The 26,481-nt window shown below is 33.2% G+C and overlaps 1 protein-coding gene and 1 pseudogene across 1 annotated transcript in view; both read right to left on the bottom strand.

Annotated features, from left to right (window-relative positions):
• The window catches only part of LOC127842422 (uncharacterized), a 50,377-nt gene that overhangs the window by 18,180 nt on the left and 5,716 nt on the right, over window positions 1–26,481 (bottom strand). The gene's annotated exons all lie outside the window — the stretch shown is intronic.
• Window positions 895–2,296, bottom strand: LOC127842423 (uncharacterized; annotated as a pseudogene).

Raw genomic sequence — 26,481 nt, 5'->3', positions numbered from 1 at the left:
CACAATTATAGTATTGGTGCATGTATAAACACTTCGAACTGTCGTAATTGTCATTAATAAATCAAATATTTAAAAGATCTTGAGCAGCTTTAACTCAAAATAGTTCATTGATCACGAACGTATATGTTTTGAGTTATTGACATTTTAGCTGGTAGCTGAGAGGTGTTAAGAAATGTCACATCAACCGATGAATAGGAAATTCAAACAACACACTGAACACGAACAAAGTGTTCATAATTACACGATGAATTCGGTGATGCACATATGTTATATTCGACTTCCATGACGTTTTATGTTTTTATTTCGACCTGATAAAATAATAATGAGGCGTCTTTGCATTAAATCTTTCTTTAAACCAGATAAGAAATTCGCCAGAAGAAGCAAAATTCATTTTGGGGTCCATGCAAACTAAATTTAGAGAATAGGTTTTAAGTATAATTAAAATAGATGTTAAAATACATGCGATTACAATTTATAAAAATGAAATTACCATTGAGTTTAATTCTAGGTTTCTATACTAGTTTGAGTTTTACTTTGAGTTAAATACTTTATACTATGACTGGTATACACACACAACAGAAAAAACGCGTCAGCTTCTCCCGTTTAAAGTTTAAAAATCCGAGTGTCACTTGTGTTCGGAGGCACAGCACTTTAAATGAACACACATTTTTAAGACTTGTTTTGTCTTTATCAGGTGTAAATGAACACAAATTTTAAAGACTTGTTTTGTCTTTATCAGATGTAAATGTACACACATTTTATAGACTTGTTTTGTCTTTGTCAGATGTAAATGGACACACATTTTTAAGACTTGTTTTGTCTTTATCAGATGTAAATGAACACACATTTTAAAGACTTGTTTTGTCTTTATTAGATGTAAATGAACACACATTTTTAAGACTTGTTTTGTCTTTATCAGATTTTTCTTTCACTCTTCACACTTCACTCAAATGAGTCCTAGACTAAAATCTCACTTGTTCAAGTGTACATTTTTACAATTTGAGCAACATCCATTTGGGTTTCCTGAGTATTGTGTTTCACTGAAACCAAAGTGTTTGACCAGCAGCAATCTTAGACAATTAACGTCATCTTGGCAGTACTGTATAATTGAATCTGATATACCCTTCCTAGCCTTTGATATGTCATTATTATTGTAATACAAGAAAGCTTCAGAAGATTGACCTTTTCTTCCGGCTCGACCTATTTCCTGCATGTAGGCCTCCAAACTGGTAGGTGGTCTACAGTGAATTACCCTTGATATACTTGGGGCATCTAGTCTCATTCCTAAAGCAACTGTCGCAAGCACAAGGCGAATTGTTGGTTTCTTCTTGCACAAGTCACTCACAATAAAGGATTTCATTGCTTTTGTATAATCCTTATGATACTGAGCAAATATTTTATTCTCAGGAATTTCCTCACCAGTATATTGTCTTTTACCTAAATAAGAATTAAGGTACTGGTAAAAATAACCCAAAGCCTCCAAATTTTCTACATACATGATGGTTACTGGGAAGTCACTCAATTTATCAGTTAGCTCCACTGCCACTGGCTCAATCAATGAGTCCAACTTATCAAAAAAAAATTATATTTGGTAATCTTGATCTTTTACTTATATAAATATTGGGCCTTTCCGGATTAATAGACACACAGGTGTATTTCCTATATTGCAAAGTGTCTGTCAATTCATTCTTTCTTTGTTCAGTACATGTGGCTGTCAATGCCAAGTGGCAAGCATTAGGGAATATCACCGTAAGTTCACCTAATTTTCGGAATGCTGGTCGAAATTCACTTCCCCTGAAAACAGATAACACATTTACAATTTTTACAAGAAGCTTAGCTTGTCTAGTCCGTAAAATACAATATTTCAATGCTGAGCAGGATCCAAACTGTTGCCATTCTGATACATTTAGCGTTCTTTTAAAAAAATGAAGAAAACAATTTTGAAAATGCCAAAGGATGTTGGATGAATATGTGCACAGGATTAATACCTTATAATAACTTTATTCAAACTGTCAGGGCTTCAGATAAGGTATGTACATCACTACATGCGTAAATTACACATACAAATTACATGTTTACGCATGTAAATTAAATATGCAAACGTTTCTAATGATGCTGTATTGCACTCTTTGTCTAGGAGCCAATTTGACACAGGTCTGCTTTTAAAGATTTTTGACTGACAATGCTGACTTTAAATATCAGTATACAGATGCAGATCTCTTGAGAACAGCGAATTTAAAATAACATTTTTCAACATTAATATTTACCATTCTGAATTCATATGAACCTCATCAATAGCAACTGCACACACTCTCTGTTGGTACACAGATGAATGAAAGATCTTCTGAATCTTCTTTGTGTGTAGTGCTTCTGGGTGGCTATAGATTATATTGTAGCGTCCATTCTTCAGCTCTGTCAGATCAAACATCTTTCCGAGGACAGATGTAGTGGGAGATTCTGAAAGATTGATGAAAAAATAAATCAATATAATTATATACTTACCAAGCAAAACAGTAAACGTAAAAGGCCTTTTAATATAAAAGAATATATATTCAGTTATATTAAATAAGTAGCCCCAGTACCTAACGTTTATTGACACCTTAGAAAAGTCTAGTTTATCTTATTAAATTAAGAAAAGTCTTCTGAAATACAAAGGCTTGCCAGTTGTCATTTTGCCAATATCTGCATTCATATATCTGTGTGCATTCCACAAATGATGTCAGGAACCGTGAAATACATGGAGGATCGTATTGTTATGTTTGTAGTTTAACCATTATGCATTTGTAAATAACTATGTTGGAGAAAATCAAGACATTAAGCTGAACTAAATTAATAAAATCACAAAATTTGGTCCAAATTGGCAGTGGAAGCACAAATTGCATCTAAGAATTACATTATTATAACAACAACAGACCCGGTTTGATTTGGTCTGTTCGTGGTTGTAATGATAAATGCTACACCACTCACGCCACTAGTACACAAACCTTCAGTTTCTTTGTCTGAACTGTGTTCCTCAATGTCATCCTCATTATCACCAAAGGTCACTATCTCTTTGGCATCATAAGACAGATAACAGCCTTTCAGGTTTTTGGATCTTAAGCTTTGTATCTGAATAGGGGAGAAATTAATAAAATATTATAAATTTGTATTTCCCTGCATAAGGAACAACTGCATAATACCACATTCCATACTTTACATCTCTTGTAATCAATCTTAAAAAGATAGTAGGAAAGTGTGTTTTTTCAAATTAAATACATAAATACTTTTTGTGGTCAATACAATACCCAGTACCGTAAAACATTTTATAATTTAACAAGGCTTGTCACCATAGGATGACATATTCCCCCTGTTTCCCAATTTTTTCGAAAACTAAACGCAAAGTGTGACAGAATTTCAGACAGACAGACAGACGGACGGTGCAATCACTATATGCCCACGTTTGGGGGCATAAAAATAAGCTATAAATAGCATTTTTCCTGTAATAACTTTACATACGTGTATATGTTTACCAGAACATCAATCTCCTTTCAGTTTCATAATTTCTAATAAATACATTTATATTTTCTCAAGACCAGAGCTAAATCATGAATGTTAGTGAAAATCAACCACAATGAAGATGCATATATGCACTGTACCTGGTCTTCCATGATGGAATTAAGTGGTGCAACCACTATTGCTATCATATGTTCAGTTGCACCTGTTTTCTTCTGAATTAAATACGGCAGAAGTTGATATATAATACTATTGCCGAAGCCGGTTGGTAATATCGCCACGGTATCAATCCCATTCCATAATTCCTGTAGAGTTTGTACTTGCTCTGGCTTCAGAGCATAGAAAATCCCCATTTTCATCTTTGCAAAATGTAAACAACGCGCAAAGTCGGCCGTGTTTGTTTTTACTATGTAATTTTGATTCGCGTAGGCCCGCGTAGGTAGACCGCAATACCGCTTCCGAAATGTGTATTCATACTATCTCCTTCGAGGTACTTATCCGATGTTTGACGGAAAGGGCCGAGAATGTGCGATTGGCTTTTGGACGTGTACTCAATTTTTTAAAACCCCCCCTTCTAAGTACGAAGTTCACTATTTATAGGCGTCATTAAATTTTACAAACATATGACGTTGTTTTCATTCATAAATATTGTGCAAATGGCGTAACTTTTATTAAGAACAACAATCGTAGAAACTAAATGACGTCACTTTTATTGATGCAACTGAAAAGCTGACATGCTATAAATGTTTTCTTAATTACGTTTCCTAACAAATAACATTAATTGTAGGCGTAGTTATGCCACTTATCACCAAATATACAATATGTTGTTTAATTACATTTACATGCATGCTACATAATCATTTATTACATTTCTTTTAGAGCAGGATTTAGCACGTGCATTTATCTGCAATATTTTCTTTATTAATTCGGAACTATTTTCGAAACATTAAGCTCCGCCCATAATTTATTGCAGAATAACCGACAATTGAATTCCCTCTTTGTATATGGAAAACAAGTCGCGTGCCGTGTTAGAATCAATATCAATAGTGGCGCCTAATTCATGAATGCGTTCGGTGAGGTCCTAGCTTAGTCGTGACCGATCTGCATCGTTCGTATTACAGTCGCAGTAGATTCTTACACATCGTAGTGAAGTCGGGACCCTATTCGCAAGACTTCAACCGAACCCCACGACTCGTCGTAACTCAATCGTACTAGTGTCGTAACTGAATCGTAGACTGTCACGAGTCTTCCCGATTCAATAAATGTGATAAATCGTAGCGAATCGTGGGCTTGTTTTCGTAGTGGAGTAGGGCAATAAGTGGTGATCGATCTGCATCGTTCGTAGTGCAGTCGCAGTAGATTCATGCACATCGTAGTGAAGTCCCGACCCTATTCGAAAGACTTCAACCGAACCACACGATTCGTCGTAACTGAATCGTACCAGTATCGTAACTGAATCGTAGACTGTCACGAGTCTACCCGATTTAATAAATGTGATAACTCGTAGCGAATTGTGGGTTTGTTTTCTTAGTGGAATAGGGCCATTAAATAGCCATTCTATGCATCTTTTGACGATTTAAAAACCTGAAAAATATACAGAGAATATTAGGTCGGTGCCGAATAAAGCAAAGTTTATTTAGCGAGGCTTAGAAAATCTGAACCACGAGCCTTGGCGAGTGGTTCAGATTTTCGTGCCGAGCAAGATAAACTTTGCTTTATTCGGCACCGACCTAATATTCGATTTATCCCATCAATTTTCTTAATCGTAAATTATTTCTTTAAAAATAGAATAGGAAAATCGAACTAGACGGAAAATCCCAAAGTTATTTTAAGCAAACATTGTTTCATTATTTTAATCGTGTCGAGCCTAATACATTATTAAAAGATCAGTACCTTACCTGTTTTTCTGTTTATCATACCTCTACGTCCCCGATTTTTAAAAAATAATGAAAAAAGACACTAAACAACTGCATCTTTAGCGTGAAACAACGTGCATTGTGTCGTACGACGTGTTAATAATGACGTCACGAGTACGCGCACTTAATATTTGTAAATAATGTTTATTTGCTTTTTGAGTTGCATTATGTGTTAAAAATATATTAAATTTTGGTGTCAAAATGTTTGTTTCGTTCAATCTGATTCGATTTTACTACAAATGGTTACTTTATAGTTGATTCCGAGTAATATGACCATTCTTTGCCGCGCGTGACAGCTATATTTCAGCACTGCTGAAATACAGGAAACTTTATTCCACAGTGGTTTATTTCGACAATGCACGTCTGATGATGGGATAAAACGCGTTGCAACGCGAAACGATTGAATAATTTGGAAAGTTCTGTTGTTGTCGTTATATTTTGTGAAACTACGAGGATTGCTTATATAAAATATATAATACATCCTTCATTGTTTGAGCACGGATGTTCGAGTGGTCTAAATGGCAGACTTTTACTCCAGGACTTCAGGTGTAAGTGGTTCTAGCCATGTTGAGGGTTTACTTTTTTATAATTTTATTCTTGATTTTTGTACTGTAGCTTTTTAGATCCTATGTTCACATTTAACGATATACAGCATTTAATGACAAATTTCAATTCATACCAAATTATGTGAAAAGACCCCTTCAATAGATAAGTCCATTCCATTGACTTTGGTCGATTATTCATCCATGTATACTAGATTCTATATGATTTCAAAAAACCTTTTTGTTTGTGTTCGAATAATTGTACATTGTAATTGATTTAAAAACCTAAAAATTATAAAGCGTTGCAACGCGAAACGATTGAATAATTTGGAGAGTTCTGTTGTTGTCGTTATAACGTACTACGCTGGTTTAAAGTTTTAATGCAAACAAAAGCAAAAAATGGTTGAAATGTTTAATATTACGTAGGACAATCTAACTTGCTTATGTTGATATTGTCAGTCGTTTGGTAAGAGTATATTGATTGCTTTGGTTTGTTTATCAAATATTAATTATTAAAAAAAAATCGATATTATTATATCATTGTTACAAAATTAAAAAAAAACAACTCGTGTCATTTACGGTGTAGGATTGTTGCTTGATTGACAAGAAAATAAAAGTAATTATTTTGCAATGGAATGCCGTATTTGCAGTTGACTGCATGTTTGTGCATATTCGTTTCTATCAATCTTTTGTAAATAATTGTGTTTAAATGACAAACACAAAAGAAACAAAAAACGATGGTAAGGACAAAAAGATACGTGTAATTCAAAATTCACAAATCCGTTAATAAATCAACTCATATGAAAATCGTTATGAACTTATTTGGAACAGTTGTGCTGTTTTCGCGCAATTGCTGACAATACATGTGCAAGAGGACAGCTTCATCCTCAGCTTAATTATTTCAAACTGAAATGTTAAGATGATTCTGTTTCGAATCCCATAATTACGTTTTGCTTACATTTCTGTCTTCTTTCAATATTTGTGTGGTTCTCATTCTAAAACTATTTCTTCATCAAGAATAAATATGCCCAGCTAATACACTAAACATATAAAGCGACACTCTTCGAACAATTCTCTTAACCCATTTATGCCTAACGTCTAGAAAAAGGCCTTGGCAAACAGCGTAGACCCAGATGAGACGCCGCATAATGCGGAGTCTCATCAGGGTCTGTGCTGTTTGCTCAAATGAATTTCTGTACGAAATATTCTAAATATAGAAATAAATATACTAGACATCCCTAATTTTGGAAATAATTGATCAAATTTAGAAGGATGGAAGAGTCCACTAGGCATAAATGGGTTAATACAATGTAATTGTTTTCCACATGACTTTCCACATGACATATCTGATCGTATTGTATCGTAAAATGCTATCGATTCGTATTTCCGAATTGCGGTGGTCGCAGTCAATCAAATGCAAGAAGAACACCACGGCTTTCTATTACGCTCTTCTGCGAACTGTTGAATTCATGATGCTGATAGCCTTTCTGGTAGTATTTATTTTATGGTGGTCAAGTCGTGGGTCTTGTAAATACCTTCAATAAAGCAAATGAAATATATCGAAACCCATTCAAATCGTTTCGTATTTAACGCCCAGAGCGCATTGATGTTGTTAAACTAAGGGTTATTTATAATTCTCACAAAAACATATTTATTCGACGAACACGACTTTGTTGGATTAAGCTCCAATCGTGAACTCATTCGAAATACTTTATAGCCAGATAGTGACTCACAGGGTTGCCAAATTGTGAACAGAACGCAACCGAGCAAAGAAAGCGTATTAAAGAAAGCCTACGGTCAGTTACATGTTGCCAATCGTGGTGAATAAACCCATACGTGTTTCGCTAACAAAACGTTGAACTTACACATAAATTATGTAAAGAATAAAGCAAAAACGATTTATAATTCTTTAATGTTTTTTCTCTATTCTGAAGTTTGAATCATGACGACGGCAACTATTATTTTTCTTGAATATACAACAATTGTAGAAATCTTCCTATCCAGTTATTCCTATATGTGCAGGTTAAAATACGACATTTGTTAACAAGTCCCTATTATAATAAGGGACTGACAAACTTACGAACACTAGACTAAACAATTTTGTAACTAATGAATCATACACATATAAATCATGTGGCAAATGATATGATTTACCTTTAATCAAAGTCATATGTTCAATAAAAAATATCCAACACAAATAATAAAAAACATTTTTGCAAAATAACCGCACGGTTTGAATAGTGTGTCTCATTTGTTCTATTGACAAGTCAAAACTCCATAGCGTGAACAATCTTTACATGTTTATTCTTTGACGAAGTATTTGATTGTAGAAGCTGTTCGTTAAAGTCCACTTCCAATCAAATATCTGCTTAGACTTCATTGTTGATTTAGCACATTGAGTCGTTTACCCATGGAAAGCTGCTTTGAACAGCTCTCGTATGCTGTTTTGTATATTCAGTTTGTTTTGTACAACTATAATTGTAACGTACTTTATTGTTTTCACAATATTCACTTTTTAATTTGCATTATTACCAATGCACTATTTGACATTCACGATATCTAAACGACAGCTCTTTTATTAGAAATATACATTGTAAGAAACTGTGCTATAAAATCCACCGGTGTGCAATAGACAATAATCTATTTAAACGGCTATACCCCAGACAATCGCAGTTTGCACAATCTTTTTAGATGCAGGCACTTCAACAGACGAATATATATCATAGCACATTTTCCAGACGGTTTAATCCGCTGTTCGTTAAAGATATTATCCACCACGCCGTTGTTTAACACTTTGGACAAGTAGGGATTACAGTCGTGTGTATCCACACCATGTCCTCGTCCCTTTGAACGCTGCTTTAAACAAATTCCGCATGCTGTTTGTATGTGCATTTCGTACAGCTTTACTTTTTATATGCGTATCGATCGTTTTATATAAGTCTTTTCGACTGGTTGTTGGCATGTATTTATCCACGCGCACTCAATTTAAGACAACCATTAAAAGACCGCCTAAACACGTCTGTCCGCTTTACTCTCAACTTCATATTTATTTATATCACGATTGTTTCACCATACAAACCATGCCTAACATTTTAATTGCCTATTAAAATGTATTTCATTTAACAAATCACATTGTATTACCAATTTAACGGTTCACTTGATATGCACTGAATATAAACACAAGTAGTTTAATGACAGTGTCATTCTCTTTATTAATTATGATAATAATAGGCAATGCACAGACTGTTTTTGCGCGTTGTTTTATGACTGTTTTACTTAAGTGGCGGTTAACACTGTATCAATGTGTCTTTGTATACGTTGAGGAGATATACAGCTATTGAACAATCGCATTGTATAAAATTAACTTAAAAGTAACCACCATTCTTGACGATACTTCAAGGAAACACATACGCGAACGATAGAGTCTTCAATCATCAAAGCTGTTAATGAAAATATGGTTAAATTTTAACAGAAACGGAACACCACACATATACAAATTAAATTGAATTTGTATGAAGTAAAAAGTTTATTTGACCTTTGTGCGTACTTGAAGAATAATTATCGTTTTCAGTAAATTAATGTTTTAAACAGACTGGTGTCAAATTTTTCAAATATTTATTATTAAAACTATAATACAATTTATTATAATGTGACTCAGTTTCTCAAAATCGCATGATTCATTAAGGGAGTGATGATGCCGTGATTTATGTGAAACTTAAATTTATTGCTTTGCACGAGAATGCATGTTGTGTGCATTTTAATGCGTAAAAATCTTTTGTCATTAAGTGTGGTTTACAAACAAAGAATAAAACAATTACGACTGCACGCGATTGGTAAAGGAATTGAATATCCGTCGTTACATTTTGCAACTAATTGATTTAAGCGGTTAAAGACGCATACGGATTCATCTTAAAATAATGTTAATGGACTTTTGTGACGTTCATCTTAAAGGGATCTTTTCAAGGTTTGGTAAATTGACCAAATTGAAAAAAGTTGTTTCAGATTCGCAAATTTTCGGCTTAGTTATAATATTTGTGAGGAAACAGTATTACTGAACATTTGCCATGGTCTAATATAGCCATTATATGCATCTTTTGACGATTTAAAAACCTAAAAAATATAAGGCGTTGCAACGCGAAACGATTGAATAATTTGGAGAGTTCTGTTGTTGTCGTTTAAATTGGTGAAACTACGAAGATTGCTTATATAACGTATTAAATACGTATCTTATGTATGCTTGGCAGGATAGCTCAGTTGGCCAATGCGTTTTTACTTCAGGATTCCGGGGGTCATTGGTTCGAGCCCTGCTTCGGGCGACTTTTTTTCCTTTTTTAAATTTTATTTTTGATTTTTTACTGGAGCTTTTTAAATTTAATGTTTACCTTTATCAATATAAAGCATTTAATGACAAACTTCAAAACATGTCAAAATCTGTGAAAAGGCCCCTTTAAGATATATGCTCATTTATAAGTTCACTTGGTCCTAGTCATTAAAACGTTAACATGTGTACTTAAGTGTTATTTTAATGAGTTTGAACGCGATTCCGGTAACTAGTACTAAAGAGGATTTTCTCTTTACCTTATAAAATACATATAGAATAAGGAGTATTAATGAAAAGAAATTCGGATACGTGACATATTCAGGGGATATATCAAAATATTTGCATGGCCTATCTACATAAATGCGTTCGTGGCTTTAATATTTTTATTTACGTTTTATCTGTTTTTGAATATTATATGTGATCGTTCATAGCCCTTATTAAAGCGGGTACTTTACAAATACGACATTACAGTATTTAAGAAACTTGTGTTGGTTTTACAACTCACGATCAATGCGTTCATGTTTGAATATTGAAATTACCCATTTTTCAAAGCCCCTTTAAAAGCTCATTAAATTCATTCAAAGCTCTCGGAAGAGTGCGAACGTTAGCCACCGGAAAATTTCATCATATTTATTATACTGCATTTTTTAAATTAAAAATAAGTGCATTGTTTAAACGTCACACGTAAACTAGTTAACATTTAAAAAACTAGACCACATATGTATTTATTTCCTCTTACGACGTCACATTATCGAATAATACTAGTTTTATAGTATATGCTTAATTGTAGTTTGTGTTTGAAAAATTATCATTTAATACATAGTTTATTTGTATTAACTGTGTAGAACAAATTGCAGGGATGCCCTATATGGACTATCTGGAAAAACATCTGATAACCACTGTAACATTAAATATGATATAAAACGATATTTTACTTCTTTCTGGCATGCAGTGGCTTATTGGAGAATGTAACTTAAGTTATAAATATCACAATAATTGAGTTACCAGACATGAGTATTCCAAATATTTCCAAATCAATGCGAACAATTATTTACCAATGAATTCTATATTACTTATCTGGTGATGCGAAAAAGTTGTCTGATTGTGCTGATGTTAATTATGACGTTTATGATATGAGGATTGTGAATTTGCTGATGATTATAATTATGGTGATTGTAATTTTGATTATGATGATGAAGATGATTATGATGATGAAGTATGACCATGATGATGTTAATGATTACAATGATTATGATTATGATAATTGATCTGACGAAATGGGAATTAACAATGCACACTCAAATAGCGTTTTGTTACACTTATATATGTTATATTTCAAAGCACTGTGGTCGCGTGGTTATTTAGAAGACCGAAGTTGAGTGTACACCTAAGTGCGGTACTACAATGCCCTCCGTTGAGAAAATGTCAAACAAGTGCATTGCCTTCCTTCATCGCCTTGATAAATAATAGGACTAATTATAATATTGATTATTATAATGATTATAATAATAATAATAATAATAATAATAATAATAATAATAATAATAATAATAATAATACCAGTAATAATAATAATAATAAGAAGAAGAAGGAGAAGAAGAAGAAGAAGAAGAAGAATAGGACAGTTGTCGTATAATGAAACATAACTGGGTACAATTATCGACGGGACAGCCATTTCTGACGATTATGGGCGGAGTTTCGTAAGAAATAGTGCGAAGCATTTAAGAGGCATATTATTATTTATAATAAGTGTAAAGCCGCCCCAGAACCAAAAATATACATACAGGTCAAAGTGTTTTACCGCAAGTTTAAATAAGAAGGAGATTAAATAAACACTGATAAATTTATTTTTGAAACAGAGCTTGTTTTCAGTCAATCCATTTGGTTTTACGTAAGCGTCTTATTTCTAAAAAATTCCCAGGCAAAACACAATTGCAGACGTGCAGACGGTTTTATTTTTCTGGTACAATAGGAGTTCAGACATCGATATGTGATATTTGTTATACGAGATTATATTTTTTTAAATATAGAGAGAAAATAAATTGTTCAAACAGTGAGAGAGAAAATAAATTGTTCAAACAGTGATAATATTTTAACAATAATAGTAGTCTTCTGGATAATGGCACATGATGTTTGTGCAAAGAGGACGTCCTCGGTTGTTGGACCTATACTTTTGTACAAAAAAGACGAACATTCTACAAAAACTAAAATTCATACCGTAAACAGTCTGCTGTGTGCAATGAAGTGCCGTGAAAATGTCGGCTGTGCGGCATTCTTGTACAAATCTACCGGTAAGAGCATGCGTACATGATGCATTTCATTGGTCTTGTCAATTTGTTTTACAGCCTGAAGGAATGAAAGGCACTTTATCATTAAGATTTAGCTTGTTTATGACAATTCTATCAGGAATCGAAATCATTTAAATAAATCATGTTAACTGTCAATGCCCTAAATACCAAATAAAAGGACAAACAATACTCTATATTTGATAATAATGAACTAAACCCCCTAAAACAGCGTCATTATAATTCTTAAAAGTTAGTAAAATAGTGTGTTGCGAACACACATTTTTTGACACAAAATCGACTCGAGCATTTCAAATAACGCTTAGAGTTCTTCCAAACGTCAAGTTAATATATATGTTTATTATATGCCATGCCCATGTAATATAACTATTACGTATATTTTTTGTCCCATTTTTATACCGACATTGACGGTATAACACCTTATGGAATAAACCAGCCTGTCTCCCACCTTGTTGAATATACCTGTCGCGTGCACGGACTACTTTTTATTTTACCACTGAATGATTTTTCATAAGAAATCTCTAGAGTCGATAAAACTTAAGCTTTAAAATTATACGACCTTCAACCTTTAGATCTAGTCTAAGGACATACTTATTGCGTCATTTTTGTGATGTAATCTTTTGGTGTACACGAAACTAGTCATACTAGAAGTAGCCGATGTCTTGGAATAAAACATTCAACACGCGCATTTTTTTCGTGTTAATGTATCGTGGATGTTATTATGAAAAAGTGCATATTCTATGGACTACTTACCTCGGATGGAACCGGTGAGACGAAGGATTTAGATCTTCATGTAGATCTACCTTATTCGTGTGATTGATTTTCAGAATGTGCGTGCATATAAAATTTGGAAATTGGATGTAAAATTGTGTGTAGAGTATAGTGATGGGTGTGTATTTTGGTTCAGTAGTCTATTCGAATTGTTTTGCTTATGGATGTAAGTAACCGTAAGGGTATTTTCTTTGATGAATAAACTTTTTCTTTGTTATTTTATCAAAGAAAGTCTATTCAGTAAGAATTACCCGTTTGCAACAAGTGTTTCAAAGCTTAATAGAATTATTACGGATAATCTTGTGTTCGGGACACAAACTACACGATGTGAAGGCTAGATCTAGACTCCATCCATGAACAAAAAAGGCGAGTATAGTTTTTTTATAATTTATGTTTAGAACGACTCTGTGTGTAAATCTACATGTACATGTATGTTGACATCAACATCATTTTGTTAGGAGCTATCGCCGCCATATTGGATATTGATAATTTTCTTTCGAAAATAAAATGAATAAAATCTTCTTTTCGCGGTCGTAATGTGTTACAATTTGCATGCTGCGTAAAATTGAATCGATGCATATGGTGATGTTTTTTCTTGTTTTACATTTTTTGTGAATTTGTTTAAGACTATTTTGCGTACCAGAACAAATACATTCTATATCACTACGCATGGTTGCATTCGTTAGATTTTAAGCACTATTAAGAATGAAAGAATTATTCATTTATGTTTATGTAGCTCGGCTCGAACACCGAAAGCGCTCGCCAAGGCTCGCGCTCCCGGCGTTCTAAGCCTCGCAAAATAAACTTTTTTGTATTCAACGCTAGCCTAGTATTCTCTATATCTTACACATGTATGATATACTTTTAAAGCGTTTTCATTGGCTTAGTTTTCGTTTATTGACCAATCGCATTTTGTTATTTTGCTGAAATGACGTTGCAACGTCAAATGACGTAACGAAATGTAAACAACATTCGGGATTTATCATTATGTTTGCGTAAATATTTATTTAATTTGCTCATTTAAAAGCATGTGATGAAAAAGATCTTACACTCGTTCTCATAACATACCATATTTTATTAAACTCGTCCAGGAAATTTGTTAGTAAGCTCGCCAAAGGCTCGCTTACTTACAAAATTCCTGAACTCGTTTAATAAAATATGGTATGATATGACAACTCATGCCAGATCCTATATTTATTGTATGACTTATAAAAAATACAAGGTCATTTGTCCAGACAGTAGTTTGCGAACGACAATATGTCTCATATGAAAAAGATTAGGTTTTTCTCGCTCTATAAATTAGGTTCAACATCCTGCTGTTATTTTAGTTTTACATTGCTGATGTTCGTTCGTTGATGTTCGTTTCTAGACAACTAGAATTAACGGTTGTGCAAAAACAATCGGGACCTATCAATTTACGTCACGTACATGATGTCAACTACAAATTTGTTAAATGTTTTGGCGCATCAATTGTTATAACGAAAAATGCGCGCACCACGTCAGTAAGATTATCGTTAAACAGGAAACAACCATAGAATACGCTAAAACATCACTGCTGCGCCTCGGACATATTGTATTCCTGCCAGAGAATATCAGATGACCCTTTTGGCATTTATGATATAATATTTTAAAGATAATCGCTTTAAACGAATTAATGACCTAAAATATTCATATCTCGCTCACTAGAAAAACCGGACACATGTTGATACATTTCTGAGAACTTTAGTCAGTACCGTTGGAACTAGTCATATTCGCAGTCCAACATATCGTGTCAGAGATGGGATACACAAACCCCATACCAACATTCCTTCTGCATACTGAACCTTTTTCCAGAATTCAGCGTTACCAAGGCCGAGAATAACTGTCGAGATCCGAGCAAGTCTGGATACCCATGGTGTTATACGACCGACCCAAAAGTTCGCTGGCAGTGTTGTAACATATATCGATGTTTCAACGGCAATGGTATGTATATAATTTAATTTTGATTTTTATTATTTTAAAATAGGATGTATATTTGCTACGACACAAGTTTCGTCGATTAGAGTTATGGTCAAATAACGCAATCAGCATCATTACATATGCCCTTTATCTTATTCAACAGGTCGAAGCAGTTGACGGATTGTTTTCACATATATCGATGGTACAATGCCAAAGATATATAACCGCTCCACTCCCAATGATTCAGAAAAAAACATATACTATTTGAAGAAAATTTGTGAAAGTCAATTTGTCTTTGTAAAGGATTTTGTCCTCGCCACAAATATGGCGTGGTCGAAAGTTTTTCCTCTTTTTGCGTTTTATTGCTTCGTCGATGTAACATATCGGCAGAATTTCAATATTCAATAAGCATTTTTAATATTCAAAATTCAATATTATGTTTTAACCTTTATCTTTTCTTAATTGTGCAGTTTCTTTGTTTAGTTCTTTTTGTTGGCTTCAGAAAATTACATATTAAATACCATTTCTGAAAGTTTCACCAAATATATTATTGCGTTTAGATCTTTCACGATTCTGGCATAATACGATGGGTAAATCTTGATTGTTCATATAGATAAACATTTAGTTGAAAAGTTTGTTTCAGTCAACTGCAAGCTTTATAACAAGTCTGGAAATCCCTTTGAAGATGTCGAAGGATACGGCTACTTTAGAAAGACAGAGTACTTAACTGTGCGGTGTTCGATTACATATGTGAAGATTTGTTTCCGTCCAGTATGTGCTTAGACGACAACCTTTTCTTTTTTCAATTAAGCATACGTTTTATAAGATGACCTTTGTGTTCTGATGGGTTGTAACGCGTTATCATGTATTTTACTTACTGCATCTATTGCTTTGTATGTGTTTTCAATTGAAATACTTTAACACTGTCTATGTAATTTTGTAATTTTATCTTTCTCATTTTTATCTATATTAGAACACAGCTCAAATGGCTCACTGAAATAAAACATGGTGTTGACTGCGTTTTACCAGCTGTTATTAAAAACTAATTCAACGACGGGACACAATGTATTTTTACCGCAAATCCATACATAGACGACATTTTTATGTTCGAAACAATTGACCATAATAAAAAGTAGTAGTTGTAATCTCAAAATATAAACATATTGTTATCGTTGGACATTTGAGTTAACGTTGTATTTGGTTTTTCAGACAACGCTTATACGTTAGAGATTCCCCTGACTTTATTAAAATCAAGATTAGACATAATCGATCTGTCCAACCATCATAGCAATCATACCTCAATAAAACAGTTGGAACCTTTAACGAACGGGTAGCTCCGCTATTTTTCAGTGAACGCAATACCACAGATAATAGATTTATATAATTTGTATTTATTATTATTTTCAAGTTCGATCACGTTATATCTATGGATATTGAATTTACTCGTGTGTTATGTATGTTTTTTGTTACTTATTATAACTTTATTTGGTTTGTTATTTACCGCACATATATTGTGTTTACCTTAACATTATATAGAGATACCCTACTCGGACTTTAGAGACTGTTTGTCATCGTAAACACACAAATGCTGTGAATAAATATAAACGCCTGTATGATATGATTTTATATAGTGTAAAAAAGTGAGCTATTTGACTGTTTATTGTTTTGTTTCGAAAAGGCAGTCTGAACAAAGCGTTAATATACTACAGAAAACGATGCTGCGATTGTTTTATTCATTGAACAGTATCGTACATTTTTAGCTTGATATTAACGGAATTCATACAATACTAATTGAATTCCTAAACTGTCAATGAAATTATAAAATTGCAGTCCATTTTTTCATATCATTTTGTTTTAATAATATAATAGTATTATTCTCTATAAAGAATAACAGTTTACTCCCCCCACCGATATTTAATATATATCAGGTGATTCTTACAATAAAAGATAGCAAGGCTTTCCGAGCCATTGTTTTATTTCTGCCTTGGGTTAAAACATGTATTTCTGTTATTCATACATACGCCCCCATTTTTAAAGAAATAAGGACATAAAATCGATACGAAGCTTCTTGGTATTGGGTATGAATATTTTGTATGACGTTTGACATTTCAGCCATCGGATAATTAGCTTTTGCGCTTAACATTTATAAAAAATATGTTTTCTGCTATTGTTGGTGTTTTTGTTGTGTGTGAAATATATTACATCGTGGAATCAAATTGTTTGTTTTGTCGATTCTTACAATTTCGGTTCACCAAAACAATGATTTAATAGTCGATTTTGAATAATATGGGCTACCTTTAAACATTGACTGACATAAACCCTGTTGACTGATCTACAAATTATATAACACACATTTTTTTATTAGTAAATGTACATGTACATTTATCGATGTAGTGGTATAAAACATACATATTCTTGATCTTTAGCAATGAATTGTGACCTTGAAACTTCACATAGGAGCAGTTACATTTTACATGACACATGCTATTGCCATTTATTTAAATTAAAACAATTCTGGCAATGGCAAAGTAAGGGAGCGGAAATGAGATTATGAATTTTACCGTTTTCCTTTACTTTTGCGGAGGAAGGCATATTTTGTGACACATTATCCGGTCACGTGAATTGAAATTATTCGAACTTAAATTTCGATCCACGCACGGACATTAACGTTATAGATATGACTCGAAATCCACACGAACGGGTCACGAAAAGCCTCAGACCTTAGGTGCGACTAGATATAGACACACAAATAAATATATTCTAGAATCCATATTCTGTTAAATCAGTAATAATTTGGGATAATGGACAGAAACAGTCACTCAAATGCGTATTAATTGTACTAAGTAAAATACAAATAAAATAATGTCTTTCGGCGCATTGTGTGTTTTTAAATATCTTGCAAAATATCATAGATGCCTATTTCGCCACGTAATGTGTTAATCGTTGTTTTACCTCATCAAATCGTATGTACAATATGTACGTACAGTCTAAGGGTATGAAACGTATAATTAGACATTCACTGAGGTTTCTGCTTTATCACATAGCTGAATGTCGCTTAATGTAACGCTCCCGATTACTCATCTACAGTTTAAAGTAACATTACTACTCAAAATCAACGAAAATTGCGTACAATATTTCGTAAAATAAAGCTAAACAATTAAAAATCATTGTTCGTAATGGCCATTGCCGAAATTTCAACACCAGATGTGGTCTGGTAGAATAGATGTTTGTGGATAAAAAATGCTCGTTTTTATTATGGTTTTAACATGGTACCATTTTAGTGTTCGTGTGTCGTATGAATAGATATATTCGCAGGAAATTAGCATGGAATTTATTGTGGTCACAAATAAATAAAAACGAGCATTTTGTATCTGCAAAAATCTATGTAATCATACTACATCTAGCGTTGAAATTGTGGCTATTGCTATAAGGAACACTGATTGTTTAGGTGTTAACTTTATTTTACGAAATACTTTACGAAATTTTCGTTCATTTTGAGCGTTATAGAGACTTTAAGTACTTTACCGCATGGATTTCAATAACGCTTCGAAAATCAATTAATATAAAGCGCCCTACGTTTCGCCGTTTCGCTATCACCTCTGATATCTGATTCTTGTCAAACCCATACAGTTGAAATGTCGGCACAAGCGATCAGTTGAGGCCATATATCATCCGTAAATACTAATATGGCACAGAAAATAGTAATACCAGGGTGCATGATCACGTGACTTTGTTGGGTTCACAATTAAACGCTATTGAATATAAACACACCGGTGCTTTTGTCGAATAACTTTTTAAAACAATTTTTCTAGTGCATAAAAAATAGTATTTATGCTGTTTATGGCAATGTGAAATGCATCCGAATTAATCTATGTAATGAGCCTGTGATTTTGGCCGACAACAGCATTAATGTACACGTGTATTCTGCACGCGACGAGATATAATTTAGCACCGTTTTTAGACATGTCCAAAGATGTTTTCTTAAATTTTAAGATATCAGCAAAAAGGGCATGAAAAATTGCCTTTTATGCACTCACGATGTATTTCAATATTTTGAGATATTTGCACACAAAAAAGTTCTTAACGATGTGTTAATATTCTGTTCAGCCCGTGTACAAACCGCTGCGAACCCCGTTGACTCTGCACCCTGAATACTATATGTTGCACATTATATAATAACAATTGCGAAATAATGTTTAAACGCCTCAAATATTTATAAACATTTCAGTTGTTCACCGAGGCAGAATATGTACACGATCGAATATATTTTATTGATCGATGTGACGTCATTTCATGTAAACGACTTCTTATGCCAAAATATGTCTTGTGATTGGTCAATCGCATTACTAAAAACAAACGAAAATTGTATATTTCACAGATTAAGATACAACTATGATTAGTGGTTTTATTTGTTCGGCTGTTAAAATAAAGAAACAAATACACATGGGATCTCATATCTGTCTTTCAAGTGTCCGAATGTTGAAACGTCATACTGTGCTACTTTGGTATGGATCACTGAAGTGACAAATCGAAATAAGTATTATTTACAAGCGGTAACTTTGCTTGTAACCTTATTTAACGCTAAGCTGCTCTGCAACGAGGCTCATCCGCCACTTATTACCGTTCGCCCTTGTGCATCGAAGTTAGTTTACTGAAGTATGACTTGTGTGATCATGTAAACATGCCTTTTGTTGTATTGGGATTCAAGAGGTTATGTTTCCGTCGCATGCTCTTTTTGATGCATCTTTACATAAATATGAGTAAAGAAAGACATCAATAGTCGATGTTAGTTTTGTGACATCGATTTTTTTTCCGAATCGATTTTGTTCATTAATACCATTTTCAAAAATATATGTCAACAAGAGAGCAAATATTAACCCGCATTCAAGCGGAAAAACACTCAGTACTGTTGAACATTGTTAATTATTGTTATCTTGATATTTTCTATCCTAATATGTTGAATATGTTGCGGAGAGAAAATAGGTCACCTGCTCGAATTTTAGAGAAAAAAACTTGTTACCGCTCTAGAGACAGTCATTTTAACTCAATCTCAGTAGAACTTGGTCAAACTGTTAATCTTGACTTAATATAGGCCGAGTTGCAATATGGGTACGTGCCTTCAAAAAGCTAGGTAACCACCATATCGAATCTTTTTATTTCTTTTGTCGTGCATAAAGCCTGTGTAACATGTTCGACAACTCTTATTAATATTGAACATATAATTGTCTGTCATTTGACTGCAAAGATATTCATGTTAGTTCAGGTAGCTTTTGCGTATCATCTGTGTGTTATTATTATTCAAAAGGTAAATTATGTTGATGTCGCTTCCTAACAAGGCAGCATTTATATAAGTGTAATGTACGTCTGTCCGTCTATGCGATTTTTTCTCTTTCAGCCACAAATGAACTATATATCGATGGATTTAACAATAAGTTTGCACAAATTTCAACGTGTTGCATGTAGCACCCGTATTTCTAACTTAAAGGTCAATGTCACGCAAAGTTTAAAGGTCAAACTTTGCCATAAAGCAGCATGATAATTTATGTTTCGGCCGAACATTTACCATATGAGTCGTAAAGGCTAATCAGGGACGACACTTTCCACATTTATTATTTTTCGTTTAAATGACGTCTCTTCTTAGCAAAAAATCCAATTTAGGTGGAAAGTGTCGTCCCTGATTAGCATGTGCGGACTGCACAGGCTAATTTGTGGCGACACTTAACGCACATTTATTATACCCAGTTTTCTCAGAACACGTCTCATGTAGATTAGGAATGTTAGGTTAACTTGGTAAAACTAAAAACCATCCTATTGAACTAAAATGTACTCGTTTTTACAATTTCGCACTCTTGTTTATGCATTTTCCAATCTGAATAAGATTGCATGTGAACTGTTTAGAGCCAGTGGTTCACGTCTTTGAAGATATTTAAAGAACGCTACCAATTCAGAGAACGAACCCGTGACCTGTTGGTACTTGGGCGGACACAATATTTCTCACGCCCCGACAACTTTAGACGCATTCGATACATGCTGCTGTTAAAGAGCCTTTTATTTATGGGCGAGTAATATTTGAGCAGCTTTGTAATGTTTTTTTTTCTTACTTCACGGCATCAATATCGAACAGAATAGCTCTTGACTATACTGAGCGAACGCACAGACTGGTCAACAGGTTCGCTGGCTGCACCATTTTCGCATGTTTGGACTATATATGATAACCCAATATTACTTTAAACATATTTTATTTCTAAAATCGTGACATTAATGCACATTTATACATTTGGTTCATAAAAACATAATGGAGAAAGTGTTAGACCAAAAGTTTTGCAACATTATCGAGGGTCTTTCCATTGTTAAAGTTTGAACTTATTATTAAGGTGACTCACAAACACAAATTAAAATGATGTCGTTAACAACGTACACAGTAGAGAAAACAAAACGCAATAAATATAATGATTTCATTGGGGATATGATGGTTCTAGTTTTTCTTATTATACTGATAGTTACATCAATAATAATTATTATAATTATTATAAAACTGATAATAATACAAAAATATAAAAAAATTATTATGATAATAAAATAATAATAATCATAATAATAAAAATGCCTTTTACAATAATGCTACTAATAATTATTATTGTTATTGTTATTCATAAAATAAATAACAATATCCAAGGAATTGTTCAAATTGAATGCACTGGTACGTTTGTACACTAACATTTAATTCGGTAAGAGATACGTATTTAGCCAATAAAGGGGATATTACGACAATAAAGAGCATATAACCATTAACGCCAATACAGATGATATAACCATTTCTATTATGACAGCTATTACATAAATATTTAAAGTGTGTTTTGTCTTACAAACATGACATTTAAACAAATATTGAGTGCATGAACTGTTTTTAACATTTAACATTTTAATTTTTAATTTTGGTATAAAATACCAATGTGTTTGTTCACACACAATTATAGTATAGGTGTATGTTGATACTTTTCGAACTGACGTTAATGCCATAAATAAAACGATCATTAAAAGATCTTGAGCCGCTTTAACTTAAAAATCAGTACGCTGAACACGAACAAAGTGTAAATAATTAGACGATGAATTCAGTAATGCACAAAGGGAACATGCATATATATTGTGCAAAACTTTCTGGTGGAATGTATTTGTATTTCAATAATGTTTTGCTTTTGAAGTGTTTACATCATCATGTGTAACTTTAACATGTATCCCATATGATATATTCGACTTCTGTGAAGTAAACTGGCGTTTATTTTAGTTCGACCTGATAAAATAATGATGAGATTTCTTTGCATTAAATCTTTTTTTAAACTAGCTATGAAATTTGCAAGAAAAAGCAAAATTCATTCTGTGGTCGATTGAATCTAAACTTTGAGAATAGTTTGTAACTACAAAAAAATATAATAGATGTGATAACAATTTATAAAAATTATACGAACATTGAGTTTACTACTGTACACAAGGTTTGAGTTTTACTTTGAGTTAAATACTGTATACTAGGTCTGGTATACACACACACAACAACAAAAACGCGTTTACGGCGACCGTTAATTAAAATTCAATCGAATATATAAGTTAACGTAAATATGTAAGAATAAAATGATGTAAATTTTAATTTAACAAAAACACTATACAAAAAATATTTCAATTTAAAAAAAAAGATTTAACATGACGTCCATTTTGAAGAAACATATTACTTATATTTTAAAACATGACGTCCATTTTGAAGAAACATACTACTTATATTTTAAAAAATGACGTCCATTTTGAAGAAACATACTACGTATATTTTAAAACACGACGTCCATTTTGAAGAAACATACTTCTTAAATTTTATACAAATTTAATTTAAATTTGAAAAAACTGTATCGTAGGTGATGTGATTTAAACGTGATTTAGACATGATTTAAACGGATTGCGTTCGAAATGTTACTGTCCCACTTCGAGAAATTAGATTGGGGAACATTTGCATAATCAGGTATATGAACGTAGGGTGTGTAAACGTTCTCAATATATTATTAACGGTAAGTAAACGTGTATGCAGCAAACAACAAATGTCTCTTTAACATTTTCCATATTTTTTTTATATTATTAAGCAAAAAGGCGTAAAGATATCTCACACCATACACAAACAAAGTATTGATACAACCCCTTTGTGTACTATTTGCGTTCTTTATATAATAAGGCATTTGGTGCAAAACGTTCATTCCTTGTTTCCCATATTTTTCAGATCCATTTATTTCAAATTTTACTCTTATCGATACTATATATTTATCTCTAAATATTGATTTGGTATATAATTACAAATATATAAACATAGTTTAGGCTTTTATGGTAGAAAATAGTGTTGTCAATTGAACTGAATAAAATATAGGCACACGAGTGTTTATTATCATTATACAAGACTTAAAGAAAAGATCATAACATTACTCATATACATTTTCTTAGCTGAATTATTGTTTGAAAAGTAGGAACATATTTAAGTTTCACGTGGAAAATAGCTCAAGCTTCACATGCAGGTCACCCACAATGAAACAATTGCATATGTGCAGACATATTTTTAAATATGTGAACAAATGTGGATAGTTCGAACTAATCAAATTATGAAACATACTATATGTAAACATGCTACCTGCACAGGTCAGGTGGCAATTCCTTTTCCTTTGAAAATGATATGAAATTCGGCAATATTAAAGTGCAAGTACACGTACCTGACATAACCTGCTAATTAAGAACTTGCTTTTTACGAATAGATGATACAAACTCAAACCCATTTCGATCGAGCTGCACACCTAAGTTCTGCATTGTAAACAAATGAATTGACCATAAGTAGATGTGCAGGTATGTCCTTCAAATTAACATGGAAGAAAGTTTTAACAAAACAAAATAGCCGTGAGTCTATACATCAACAGTAATAACGCATCTACGTAAAGACAAATACGTTCACACGATTTTCTTATGACAGTTCTAATAAAATGTCTTTAAAAAGAATAGAATCACTATAAACCGTATCGGGTTAACATAATACACTTTCCATATGACATATTATACTCTTAAGTTATCCTAATATTTATTTTATTACAAAAGCAAAAACGCAAGTTAATGCCACATCAAAACGTATCAGAGCAAGTTCTTATAACGAGATTTAGCTACTTAGTTCCTCAGTGTACAGTGTTATTCGCGATGGATATGGTGTGAACTTGACAGGCGTTACAATACCCTTCGATTGTGTTGGCCTCATTTGCAAGCAGGACTGGAATCTTGTATGTCATGACGTCAAAGGAATCCATCAAAACCTGAGGAAACAAAATAGTATTTTTGATAAATATCATGACTTAAAGAAAAACAACTTGGAAAAGAATACAACCATGTGTACGTTCTTATCGCCGTTTGCCGTTTAACATTTGCAAAATTTCACGTATTCGTTAAATTATTTATTAAAAAATTCCAATTGCGGACTTTGGTGGTGGTGAGGATGATTAAACGATGATGATTACGACGATTACGATGACGACGATGATGACGATGATGACGATTACGATGACGACGATGATGACGATGACGATGATGATGATGGGGATCAGCCGAATCGATATGGAAAAAAAACTAAGAATTACACTGGTCAGATGAAAGAAAAATAGACCGTAAGACGCCTTCTATAAAGTTGCCAAATAAAAGTATGAATTGTTACCCGAATGTGGTTCTGGTCCACGATAATGAAGGCGAATGTGTATCGTGTTTCGGCTAAGAAGTTAACTGTTATGGCGCCCGTTTCTGCTTGCCAAATTCCATTCAACATTGTGTTTAGGATTAACTTATTTCCAAAAATTCTGAGTTGTGCTAGTATGTTAGTGGCATTTTTAACGAGGTTAACGGCAAATCTGGAATAAATTAATATAAGACTGAACAAAATAGACTTACATACATATTTCCGAAATGATAATAGTTGATGACGGTCCAAAACAACGATAAAAAAACAAGAAAATAATAGCATTATTTCATCGCTAACAAATACGTTCAGCCTCAGTAAACGTTAAAATGTATCGAACCACATGACGTCATATCTGTACGTAATTGGGATATGAAAGTTTTGGTGTCAACGTCAAGTTGATCCTCATGCCTGTTAGGACCTCTGGAACGGGATGAAACAGTTCCACGAAGGCTTCCATTACCTGCAACTGTAACGAAGAACATTTGTTCATGGTATTTTTTATTAAAATAAGAAATATTGATGACACATAAGTCAACTGTCTTCATTTCTTTTTTTTTTTCCTCCTCCCTTTTCTTTCTTACTATATTTTTCATTCAGTCAATCAAAACCGTTCCATTCGTTTATCCATTTCGTTTGTTTCTAATTTCATGAATTACATTTAAACCATTAATTTGCCAAATAAAGGATAGTTACCTGTGGTATGTATGATGACACACTTCGGTACTTATTCATGTACACCGAGCCTATTGTTTCAGAGGTCAAACCATTAACAACAGCGCGGCAGCTGGAACCTTCTACAAGTAAGCTTTGTGTTCTTAGCCATGCATGTTCAACGCCACACCGGATACTGTTGTCTCTGGAAATACTGGTGGCGTCATAATCAATCACTGAATACAGTGCTGATCTTTGGATGGCGCAGATGTATGTATATGGCCTAACAAAAAGGACAGTCGCAATGCAGAACGTCAGCTTGAGCCACTTTGAATGCATCGCCCTGAAATTATGGTAATACTATGATCATCTTCACGACTTGGTAAATTATTCACTCAAAATGTAAACATTAGAATTGTAATACAATTATATCTACTAAAGTTTACATCGTTTATTGAAGTACCATGTTATGTAATGTGTTTGCTCACATTCACGAGTCATAATACATGGCGTTAATCAAGCGTGCCACCTCTTTTTTGAGATGCCTTAATAAATGAGCCAATGCTACTTCCGAGGTGGCGTTCAGGTCCGGTTGTTTTAAAATTAAACAGATAGTTTTACAGGGTGAATAGGTTTTATATGGGGGGGGTTCTACATAATTCGCATTTTTTTTTTTAAATCGGTCATTGTTGTTCTATTCAGCGATAATAAATTCAACCAAAGATGTTCAGAAACAAACAATCACAACCCATTTGAAAACGTGAGGACCTTAATAAGTTGTGTCATGGTAAAATTCGTAAAAGCA

The sequence above is a fragment of the Dreissena polymorpha genome, chromosome 8 (assembly GCF_020536995.1).
Source record: "Dreissena polymorpha isolate Duluth1 chromosome 8, UMN_Dpol_1.0, whole genome shotgun sequence".
Taxonomy (NCBI): domain Eukaryota; kingdom Metazoa; phylum Mollusca; class Bivalvia; order Myida; family Dreissenidae; genus Dreissena; species Dreissena polymorpha.
This window is presented reverse-complemented; position numbering and strand designations above follow the sequence as displayed.